At 42.2% G+C, this 12679-nt stretch overlaps 1 protein-coding gene across 5 annotated transcripts in view; it reads left to right on the plus strand.

The window, feature by feature from the left end:
* Window positions 1-12679, plus strand: part of LOC308597669 (proprotein convertase subtilisin/kexin type 5-like) — a 176652-nt gene that overhangs the window by 8156 nt on the left and 155817 nt on the right. The window contains exon 1 of one of the 5 annotated variants that reach the window (XM_081213615.1): window positions 5679-5956. The exons of the other annotated variants lie outside the window; for them this stretch is intronic. The gene's annotated coding sequence lies outside the window, so the exon portion shown is untranslated. Of the gene's footprint in view, window positions 1-5678; window positions 5957-12679 lie in introns of those variants that run through there. 5 annotated transcript variants of the gene reach the window in all.

Here is a 12679-nt window from a genome sequence, read left to right on the forward strand (position 1 = left end):
GCTTTCTGCCTTCACTCTGAATTGCCTCCATCACATTACATAGCCAAATCTACTAAGCTACATAGCACTATGTTGTTGTTTAGTCGTGTCCGACTCTCCGTGACCCCCTGGACCAGAGCACGCCAGGCACTCCTGTCTTCCACTGCCTCCCCCAGTTTGGTCAGACACATGTTTGTAGCCTTGAGAACACTGTCCCACCATCTCATCCTCTGTCATCCCCTTCTCCTTGTGCCCTCCATCTTCCCCAACATCAGGGTCTTTTCCAGGGAGTCTTCTCTTCTCATGAGGTGGCCAAAGTCTTGGAGCCTCAGCTCCACATAGCACTATATACAGTGTTTTTTCTGGGAGTTCGCAGATGTACGCATATGCCTAAACATTTTGTGAATCTTTGTACTTTTCTCCATTTACTGTATTTATTTTTTCCAATTTGAACTATAAAATGGTGATTTTATTGAGTCAAAATGAGAGTACCCCTAAATATATTTTTTTTTAAAGAAAAAAAGCACTGACTATATATATCAGTATATATCACATTTACTATAAGACCCCAGTTTGACTGGAGTCCCAGGACAAGAAGAGGAAGTTTATGAGAGGGAATTGTGCAGGAGCAACAAACAAGACACACTGTGAATACCAGTGAACAGTCACAAAAAAAATAAAAAACCAAGTAGTGGATGTTCAGGAATACTGTGGCCCCCTCACTTCACATCAAAAAATCTTGTGAACTGCCCAGAGACCTGTGGGTATAGGGCGGTATACAAATTTAATTAATTAATTAATAATATCCCCTAGTTACAATCAGTGCAGCAGTAATTAAAAGCATTAATTTAGTGGAACTCTCAGAAGTAGACTTCTGCTAATAATATTAGAAAACCCAAGTTAACTTTTTGTGAAACAATGCATTCTGATAAATTGAAACAATCATTTTTACAAATCAGAAAGTTATGCAAATATAAACTATATAAGTGTATGAAAGAGACTTAACAGTTCTTGCTGGTTTTTATCTTGGAATTGCAAAGTCCAGGCATAATTAAAAGAGTAAACAAAAAACCACTACCTACTTTTTTGAAGAGGGGGCAGTGATGGAGGTATAGCAATAAGATGGAGAGCATGCTCTCTTTTTTTTTTAAAAAAAATAATTTTTATTAACAGGCCAATCACATCACATTAATTCCAAATCACATTAGTTCCAAATTACACAGCCAAATTTTTAAATTTTTATTGGGTGTACCCATACTTCGTGCTCCGAAAGGGATCCAAACATCTCTCTTGCTGCTGCTTTAATGTACCTTCTCTTTGTTGTTTTCCTCATCTTCTTCTTGTTATCATATATTCCTTTCTTTGTGATCTATGATAGTCTCCACAAGCGGGTTGAAAACAAACATTGTTATATCCTGTGTGGATTTTACACCCCTCCAAGAGCCATGTAAAAAAAAAACAGACGCCATTTTTGCACCTCCATACAAAACATTCCCACAGTCTGTCCGTTGATTTCCCCAGGCCTGCCAGTCTCTCATCAATTTTCTCAGGGGGCCCTGCCAGGTCCAACTCACATTCCGATATAGTAACAAGCCATGGCCCTCCTCCCCCTCGTCCTCCTGTAGGCAGGCCAGCCGTAACAAATCTCTTTTTATTGCTGCGTCACACAGAACTTTCATTCCTTCCTGATCTTCCCACCAGCCATGTCTTTGATTAGTAATTTATTTCCACACATTTCTTAATCCTCCTGCTTGTGATCAGTAATTGCAACGATTCTTTTCTTGGGGGGGGGGGTTATTAGGTACTCACATAAGACAAAAAAAGAAAAGTTTCCCCGCCTCCCCTTTTCAGTTCCGCTACATACTAATCCTTTGATGACTCTTCTTGATTGATGACTCTTCTTGATTTATTGTTAAATTCAGCCCGTCACTTCCACTTCACAGAGATCCCTTTAATTAGCAGTCTTTACTCCCGATCTTCACTTGAAGTATGTGCATTTGCTTCTCTCTCTAATTGTTTATTTTGAGCTTATGCAGCTAGTGTGCGATCAGAGACAGCATCCGGGAGAGCCGGACCCACACAAGGGCTTTGTGCCTAGTGCCCTCACCCCCTTCTTTCGAATCCGGGGGTGATTTATGGCCACAGCAGGCAAGGTAGCGTTCCCCATTTCCTTGGGGCAACAAGGGAGGCTGCATACTCCCATATCAGCCTCTTAATTACCTCGTGTGAGCCGGAGAGATGGTATTGTCGGCCATCTTCCAATGCACTCCTAGTGGCCCCCCGATGGAGAGCATGCTCTCATTAGGGTTAATGGCCAGGCATCTTACGCAATGTGTAAGCTACTTATGGCATGCCAAGACTTGGTGCAGATCAAATTTATTTGGTTCTTTTTACAATTTGTGGTATTTGGAGAGTTGTGACCAGCCATAACAAAACAGCTCATATAGAAAACACAGTGAGACTTAAATTTAGGCATGTATAGGACAGTAACACCCAGTGAACTTCATGGCTGAGTGGGGATTTGAATTGTGGTCTCCCAGGTCCTAGTCCTACAGACAGCAGAGAACCTCCCCCCCCCAATTTTCCCCCCCGCAAAGTCACAGATATGTGGAGCTGCCAGTGAGAGATACAGTGGTGCCCCGCAAGACGAATGCCTCGCAAGACGGAAAACTCGCTAGACAAAAGAGTTTTCCGTTTTGGAGGTGCTTCGCAAAACGAATTCCCTATGGGCTTGCTTCGCAAGACGACAATGTCTTGCGAGTTCCTGCTGGTTTTTTCCCCTCCCCCCCCTTTTCTAAGCTGCTAAGACGCTTATCAGCTGATCCGATCAGCAGATAAGCCGCTAATAGCGCTAATCCGCTAATCTGTCAATGGGCTTGCTTCGCAAGACGAAAAAACCGCTAGACGAAGAGAATCACAGAACGGATTCTTTTTGTCTTGCGAGGCACCACTGTATTGTTTCATTCTGTACATTCATGTCAACATAACATGATTATTTTCAAAGTTCTAATGTTTTTATTTCTGTAAAGAAAAGCACTTACCTGAAAACGATTCAGGAACTCTCATGCAAACCTTTACAAAAGTAGGGTGATGATCCACCATTTCTAAAATAAATCCCAGCATTATGCTATCCTTTAAGAGACGTGGTGGCCAGAATTACTCACAGTATTCCAAGCGCAGCTGCACCATTGTCTTGTATAAGGCCATGATGGTATTTCCAGTTTCTGTTTTCAATCCTTTTCCTAATGGTCACTACACTATAATTCACCAATTTTACTGCTGCCACAACCTGGCACACAACATCTTAACCACAACATCCTAACTGATCTTTCCGCTATGACCCTAAGATCTTGGTTCTTGGTCAGCCACCGCCAGCTCAGACCTCAACAGCGTATATGCAATCTAACATTTTGTCCCAGCATATATCACTTTACACTTGTTAACACTGAATCAGATTTATCATTTTAAGGCTCATTTACCCAGTTTGGAGAGAGCTTTTTGGAGCGCTTTGCAGTCTCTTTTTGATAAAAACTACCCTGAACAACTTGGTGTCATCAGCAGACTTTGCTAACTCATCTCCAGGAAGGGCTAGAAAGACTCTGTCTCATGCTGCAGATTTGGGTTCAAAAAGCAGGCAACACATAACCAGTAAATCTCACCCACTGTCACAAATGCACAGGACCATAACCAAGAACTACAACAGAATGGTTTTCTTATATATTTTAAGATATAAGAATATTTATTCTACTTACACTCCTCCCTCCATACCAAAGACACCATCAGATACACAAAATCAAATGGGCAGGGACACAGGAAGGGGGACACCCCTCCCAAAAATATCCTCCTTTCTCTCATAATTTATGGTCTGCTCTCCCCATCCTCATGCTCAACCTGTATTCCTAGAAAAAAAGATGCAGCAGAATTCAAATAAAGGGGGAAAACCTTTACTCTTCATGCTTGGGCATGGAGCTTAGTTATTCAATTATTTTATGATATATATATATATATATATATATATATATATATATATATATATATATATCTGTCCTGCCCTCCTAATGCCTATGCACCATTCCCCGCTGTCCCAGATTTGACAAGATTAATGTTAAATTGTGTCACTGTTGCAGATTATTGTGGGAAATTTACAATGTTCTGCAAAATATAAATGTGCTTATTTAGATGTGTGCTCTTGTATTATGCATGAAGAGCTGTCAGATGTTACTTCTGACAACATTGGTTGAAAGGGATGGAAATACTTTCCCTTTAACTAATAATACAATTGTGTTCTGTTCAGTTCAGGTATCCTTCAAAGTCTCTCGGTTAGGATTATTAGTATTTTTGTCTCTAGGATACGCCATGGCCAGCAGCTGAGGCATTTAACTATGCAGATGTAGTGGAGGGTAAAATAGGAGTGTGGAAAAGCTTGCAGCAATGACTTTTAAAGTTAAAAATGTTGTTGAAAAGCTGAGCCCAACTCCTGCCACCATTTCCTTATGATGATATCTGGATAGTTAGAAAAGAAGCTATCATGTCCTGATGGCACTCAGTTGGTACAGTAGGTAGATACTCAGTCACAGGGTCCTGAGTTCCAAGTCCCGTGTTGAGCAAAAAGATTCCTGCATTGCAGGAGGTTGAACTAGACAATCCTTGTGGTCCCTTCCAACTCTACAATTTTGTGACCCATTTCACTCAACATTGTCTGCATTGGCTGGCAATGATTCTCCAAAGTTTCAGGCAGGGTCAGCCCTCTCTGGAGATGCCAGGCTTTGACCTGCAAACTTCCACAAATACAGCTGGTTCTTTCCACCATGGAACAATGACCTTCCCCTTTCTTTGCTTACAACCCGAATGTCTTCTCACTCAGGACTACAGGTGACTGCAGGGGTTGGTGTGGGACTGAAGCTCTAGCTCCTGCTTCTCTTGTATGAAATGCTCTCTCTACCAGAGGTATGTACTTGTTTAGGCTTGACACTAGACAGCATTCCTAAAGATGTGATGTGAACATAGTTTGTTAACGCATTTCTCACTAGCTATCTTCTTTGACTTTTTTTGGATTTGAACTATAAAATGGTGATTTTCTTGAGTCAAAATGAGAGTACCCCTAAACATATATTTTTTAAGAAAAAAAGCACTGGGAGGAAGTATATCCTAAAAATGCAATCTCCTGAAGAGAGTTCAAATAAATGCTGCAACAGCAACAATACCATGGTACCGTTTGTGGGGGGAGGGGGAAGCAAGAGATTTGAATGCAGCCATGAAAATTACAGTATAATGATGTATCATCTTAAGTCCTGTGGCTTCCCCCATTTCCTGTAAACACAGCTTTGTGCCAGAAATACATTTGTGCTTTTATACTAAAACATTCCTGATAAGTTGCATACGGGAGAACAGCTTTGTCAAGGACCACAGCCCTGATGCCCACTGTGACCCTGAACAAATCAGAGTTGATCAGGATTCAGCACATTTGCTTCCTCCAAAGTCAGATTATCTCCGAGGCTAATGTTTAAAATGTAGAACAGTACAGTATTTATGTCCATTTTTAGGCATGCATTTTCATAGGGGCTAACCAGTTTGTATGTTTCTGTTAACAGTTTAACACAGGGAACAGAGTACCATTAAGTGCTTGCGGAGGCCTCTACTCTCACCAACACTCCCATCTGCTTCACAGCAGTACTGGCTGCAGAATTTGAAGGCCTTCGTGCAGTGCACACTTAGTGGGCCGCATCAGCCTATGATAGTTTAGCTGTGTGCCAGTCATGCTTCTCCCGTCCTCCCTCTCCCCCCAGCAACTTGCACACTCCTCCACGCTCCCAAGTCCACAGCATGAAACTAAAAGGGGAAGGGTGCTCTTATTTTGCTACCCCTCCAACACAGCAAGACCCAGAGAACTTGAGGGAGAGGCAGAATGTAGGTCTTTTCTTTCACTTCCCTGCAGGCTTTGGAGAAAAACAATGGAACTAATGGAACTTACTCCCTAGTAAGTATGTTTAGGATTACAGCCAAACTATTTTTGAGTGACGGTAGACTCAGCTATACAACTGCAAATAAAAGGTTTTAAATGTGTTGTAAAGTGCAATACACAAATGTGACACTAGATGGCAAAAGAGAGCTATGCCAAATTCAATGTGGTATTTAAAAAAATTAAAAAAGCATTTTCAGTGTTTTTTTATATGTGTGTAGATTCCACCAGTGTTGTAAACAATATTTAAATAAAATTCATTTGATATTAGTTCCTGGATGAGACTATAGGCCTCCCTAAACAATTTCTGCAGAATTGATGGTTGAAGAAACAAGGCTGAATATTTCATTCCCTCAGTGGTTGGCATCCGACTGTCTCAAGAGACAATGGAGGGCACCTCTGGGAGTGAAGTCAAATGCTGTGTTAGCAGCGCTAAAGTGCCCGCCCTGAGGAGCAAGCCTGGCCAGTGCGTATGGAGGTCCTGCGCTGCTCAGGCGACAGGACCCCGCTCTCGGCCTTGTGGACACTGACGTACTTCTGGAAGCTGGCACCAGAAGTGTGCTTCCAGAAGTACGCAGCCAGATTCTGGAGGTGCGGCTGCCGTGACGGCCTGCCAGGCCTCGCTGCAGTGGCAGGAGGCGGTGACAGAAGCAGCAGCGGCCTGCCAGGTCTTGTGGGAGGCGACAGAAAAAGTGGCAGTGGCCTTGCAGGCCTCGAAGGCCTCTTGGCAGCCTTGGATAGGCGGGGGAGGCAGAGAGAGAGAGCCAGCAGCGGGATTGGGGCAGAAAATGTTGGCTTGCATGCCTTTGGCACCAGGCTGGGCTCAGGAGTTGCTGGAAGGAGGCGTACAAGGCGCCATCCAACTCTCTTAGGGACTCCACTCAGGATTTGTGCAGGATTTATTGCTTCGCCTTTTCTTCTCCCTTTATAAATGGTTCTTGGATTGTTGAAATAAATACTACGTATATTATTACTGATATATCAAACTGTAGAATGGTGTTTACCATTTTCCATGCTTTGTTAAACTTTTTTTTACAGAGAGGCACATGGGGCAGACTTTGATTCAGTAGAAAGTCTAACCAGGCTGTTAAAGTTTTACTGCTGTGACAGTTGATGCAGATAAAATAAATGGATGAGATGGTGTGATGGATATTTACTACCTCAGCAGATCACTTAGTGAATGAAACTCACCCCCAATAATACCCAGGGGTTGGAGCGTTATTATTTCACAGTAAACTGTACTGGAGTTGATGATAGGGAATTACTTAATCAACCTTGATGCTGCAGTCAGTAAAATGAAAACATTGCAATTATCCTGACCAGTCTTTTCTGCCTTTTGATTTGTAAGGCGAAGTACAATGTTAAAAGGCTTATTGTTTGATGTGTTATTAAGTGTACTATGGAAACAATATAATAATAATAATAATAATAATAATAATAATAATAATAATAATAATAATAATAATATATTATTTATACCCCGCCCATCTGGCTGGGCCTCCCCAGCCACTCTGGGCGGCTTCCAAAAGAATATTAAAATACTATAATACATCAAACATTAAAAGCTTCCCGAAACAGGGCTGCCTTCATATGTCTTCTAAAAGCCTGGTAGTTGTTGTTCTCTTTGACATCTGGTGGGGAGGGTGTTCCACAGGGAAGGCGCCACTACCGAGAAGGCCCTCTGCCTGGTTCCCTGTAACTTGGCTTCTCGCAGTGAGGGAACCGCCAGAAGGCCCTCGGAGCTGGACCTCAGTGTCCGGGTAGAACGATGGGGGTGGAGACGCTCTTGTAGGTACTGTATGAATTGCTTTGAACACTGTACTGTATGCTCTTTTGGCATAAATGCAAATCTGTAGTTTACACTAAACAGACACACCTTGTTCCAAAACTCATCAATATCTCAAATTATTTATTTTCTCTAAGGCTGATTCCTTTGCTCATATCAGTTTAGTTGCATTGACTTTACATCTGGTTCACATGAGATTAGATCAGAGTAGATACAGCAATTGCTTAACTGATAAACTAATAATCAGTGTGAAGAAGACTGAGCAATTTACATAGCTTACTCTGAATAGGGAATCGATTTTTTATTATTTGGTAGCTCAAGGAGGTTAGGGTGAACAAAAATAAGGGAAGCCAAAAATGCAAGTAGATTAATAGGTACCATCCAGCGGGAAGGCAAACAGCATTTCCGTGTGCTGCTCTGGTTTTGGTGTTCCGTTGTGTCAGAAGCGGCTTAGTCATGCTGGACACATGACCTGGAAAAACTGTCTGCGGACCAACGCCGGCTCCCTCGGCCAGTAAAACGACATGAGCGCTGCAACCCCAGAGTCCTCTGCGACTGGACTTAACTGTCAGGCAGTGGCGGAGCTTCATGCTCCGGCAAGGGGTGTGTGTGGCGGAGAGCAGACGGGGGGGGGGGGGCTGGCACGCGTTCTGCGGGTGTGGCATGCCACTTGCAGGGGCATGGTGCCCAGCGTGGGCCGGGGGGCAGCTGTGATGGCACCCTACCAGGATCGCACTGCTGGGGGTGGTGCGCTCCCCCCGCACTCCTCTTCCTTCGCCAGTGCTGTCAGGGGTCGTTTACCTTTTTAAAGGAAGTTCTGGGAAGGCAAACCAGTATCTGGTCCAAATGCAGTATGATGGCAACTTTTCCATGTACTTAAATGTGTAGAAAATCTAGTCTAGTTGTGACATGTCATCTTATGATGAGTTAGAGGAGGACTTTGTAGACAAACGTCCCTTGCAGATATGATGGGCTGATCTGGTGTTAGTGTTCTACCAGCTAGTAAATACTTACCTGTTCACATAGGCGTAACTAGGCACTGATCCTTAGTACTGATTCTACAGAATTCTGGATTCCAGTTTGCATATTTTATTGTATCTGCTTTATTTTGTAAACTACCTTGTTGTTATTAATTTTTTGTAATGAAAGGTCGGTATGTAAATAATTCTCAGTAAATAATAAAATAAACTAGCAGAAAAGCACCTGGAGGAGAGAGAACTGGGGAGATCTAAGCTGTAGATAAGGGACACGGGTGGCGCTGTGGTCTAAACCACTGAGCCTCTTGGGCTTGCTGATCAGAAGGTCAGCGGTTCGAATCCCCACGACAGGGTGAGCTCCCATTGCTCGGTCCCAGCTCCTGCCAACCTAGCAGTTCAAAAGCACGAAGTGCATGTAGATGAATAGGCACCGCTCCAGCAGGAAGGTAAATGGTGTTTCCGTGCGCTGCTCTGGTTCTCCAGAAGCGGCTTAGTCATGCTGGCCACATGACCTGGAAGCTGTACACAGCTCCCTTGGCCAATAAAGTGAGATGAGCGCCGCAACCCCAGAGTTGTCCGCGACTGGACCTAACGTTCAGGAGTCCCTTTACCTTTTAAACTGTAGATAAGGAAATATTTTATTCCCCTCGCCCTTGGCTTTTAAAATTTGATACAAACTCCTTTTCTACCCAAATGGTGCAAGTCTATCTTTATATATACAGAATGGTAAGTCCATCTAGGTCAGTCCTTAGCTTCCTCTATGAAAAATTATAATCCTTAATTATATGAATCCAACTCCTTCTTCAAGGGCACAGTGGCATACAAAGGAGTATTATCCACATAATTGCCCTGTGTGGTAAATTAAGGCCGAGAGAATGTGAGTGACCCAAAGACATCCGATCCATTCCAATATTTCTCCACCTCACCATGCTGGATCTCCATTGTCCTTGGAATCTCAAGACTGAAAGCCGATGAGAGGCTAATCTGACTTTTTATTTATAAAGAACACATTTTTTTTTTAGTGTGCTGTTAATATTGGTTGACTTCCAGCACCTGAGTTGTTTTGAGCTGTTGCTCAGCAAAAGCTTGAACCTTCTGAGGTGCACAAAGGCTTTTGCAGAGGGTTGAACAAATCATTTTTCCATTAAATGAAGGAAGAGGTTTATGTATGAGTTACTCCTGAAAATCTACAGAATAATTGCCCCTTCACTTTTTATTAACTCACAATGCAAATAAAATATTTTATATTGACATATCAATAGATGAAATATAAAGGCTATTCAGAAATTGTAAATAATTTCTCACTATATTTGCACAGTGTATTGATAAATAACATTGCATAAAGATTGCCCACTTTAAAAGAAAAAAAGAGAAAGAAATAACAGTGGACATGTCTTGTAGTTACTAAATGTATATATCAACAGATCTCTTCTTGCCATTTCAAAATGTACCAGGAAGAAGGCTGGAATCATTATTGAAGCATATGAATTCTAGGCATGACAGTTATGCCAGATTGCTCTCTGGCAATTTTTAATCTGCTCTTTGAAGGAGTGTCATTTCTCAGTGACATTGCATTTGATGTTTAACTTTATGTGCAGATTCAGCATCTTCAAAGAGGAAATGGAAGGGGGCAAAAGATACTGATGTAGCCAACTGAAAATCATATTTAGAAGCTTACTAAGCAGTATGTCCTTGTTTTAGACCAATTGCTTTGATTCAAAGAGATAGTGTTTCAAACACAGAGCTCCACTGCAGGACATGAAGAAATCCTAGCATTTGCCATATGTTCATTAAGATGAGAGGTGAATATTTATTTCACAGTTGCTTGAAATAATCTTATTTTATGCAATTGCAGTAGAAAGGAGTAGTGTAAACGTTGCAGTGAAATTGTGTGAGCTCACAGATGTAGAAAGGCACAAACTCATCATTGGAGGAATTGTAAACAAATGGTCTAATTTTTACCATACCTCCTTTGTATTTAAGAAGGACTAAGATTACAGAACTATCAATATTTTATCTTGGTAAATATTATGTTCTGTTTTTCCTCACATACATTCTAAATATAGCAATCCAAAACAAGGGCAATACCCAGAGAGAGAAAGAGAGAGAGAGAAATTGGAATAATCAGATGATCAGAAGCACAGAGGAAGTTTTTTGAGATGACGTTAAAGTGAGAATAATCCATTCTTAAAAACGTCTCTATAGAAATATCAAATTGTATGTTGCCCAAGGAAAACAGGTTTTTAAAAAACCTGTTTAACTGTAAGCACCACTTTCAGTCACTCAGAGGTTTAGTCAGCTTCTGAGTATATTTTCCTAGTCGTATATGCAGTGTGTTTTTGCTGTCGTTGAGCTTCTCAGGGTAACTAAGGTTTTTTAAAATATAAAAATTCAGTAAGGTGGATAAAGATGTCAGTGTTGCTATATATAAAATCGATACTGTACTTGACTAAGGGAGGTGGCTGGCTGATCTGCGATAAAGTCACAGCAGAATGGAGTAGGTAGAAGAATCTTTTACTGTCTCCGACTGAGCTGCTGCTCAGAGTTTAGATGAGAGATAGGTAAGGCAGACTAAGAGATAATACAGTGCATGTGAAACTGCCTTTGAAGACTTCTTAGAAACTTATGTTCATACCGAACACTGCTGCTAGGTTACTACCTGGAGCTGACCAAAGGGAAAACAACTCCATCAGTTCCATGCAACTAAATTGGTTGCCAGTTCTTCCCTGAGCACAATTCAAAGTGCTGGTCCTTACCTTTAAAGTTTTGGGATTCAGATATCAAAAACAGCACTTGAGCTTGCTGAGGTTGCTGCCAGAGGCGCTTCTCTGAATTCCCCTGCCTTCTGAAGTGAGGTGAGGGTGGTGGTGACAAGAGAAGGCCCTTGCAGCTGTGAAGCTCTCTGTATGGAATGCCCCCAGGTGTATTTTCAGTGTGGCTTTAATGTGAAAAGGTCGGGGGGGGGGGCTGCTGCCTTTTATTCCTTGCTTGGGGTTTATTGTGCTACTGTGTTAATCCATATGCTTTTATTTTATTTTATTTCTATGACTGTTGTGCCCTGCCCTGAGAGTTTTGTTAAATTTAAGGAGAGTATTAAAAAAATCAATACACAAGAAGAAGAGAAGTGAAAAAAGGAAGAGGTTCACAAGAGAGAGAGAGAGAGAGAGAGAGAGAGAGAGAGAGATCGAGAGATCAGCAAGGAGGACTGGAACCAGGGCCTGAGGTTGTGTACATGGCCAGCTTAAAATGCAGCTAAGTTGCTCTTTTTCTCAATTCGGATCGAAGTTGGCTTGGGGGAAAATGCAGTATTTTGTATATTAAAAAATGACGAGAGAGATACAAAATAGATATGGATTGTGACTTCCCAAACCATCCGTGGAAGTGCACTTGATGCAGAGTAAATGGAAGTGTGTACATAGCTTTAGGAAAGTATGGGGTCCATAGTAATAAGAAGGTAAAGAGCTGGAGAAGAGAGAAGGACAGAGAAGAGAGGTGTGCATGGCCAAGAGTAGCCAAGCTGCAGAATGCTGGAATTCTTCTAATAGAATCATAGAATCATAGAATCATAGAGTTGGAAGAGACCACAAGGGCCATCGAGTCCAACCCCCGGCCAAGCAGGAAACACCACCAGAGCACTCCTGACATATGGTTGTCAAGCCTCTGCTTAAAGACCTCCAAAGCAGGAGACTCCACCACACTCCTTGGCAGCAAATTCCACTGTCGAACAGCTCTTACTGTCAGGAAGTTCTTCCTAATGTTTAGGTGGAATCTTCTTTCTTGTAGTTTGGATCCATTGCTCCGTGTCCGCTTCTCTGGAGCAGCAGAAAACAACCTTTCTCCCTCCTCTATGTGACATCCTTTTGTATATTTGAACATGGCTATCATATCGCCCTTTAACCTCCTCTTCTCCAGGCTAAACATGCCCAGCTCCCTTAGCCGTTCCTCATAAGGCATCGTTTCCAGGCCTTTGACCATTTT

Source organism: Podarcis bocagei (genome assembly GCF_964188305.1).
Source record: "Podarcis bocagei genome assembly, chromosome: 11".
In the NCBI taxonomy this organism is placed as follows: Eukaryota; Metazoa; Chordata; class Lepidosauria; order Squamata; family Lacertidae; genus Podarcis; species Podarcis bocagei.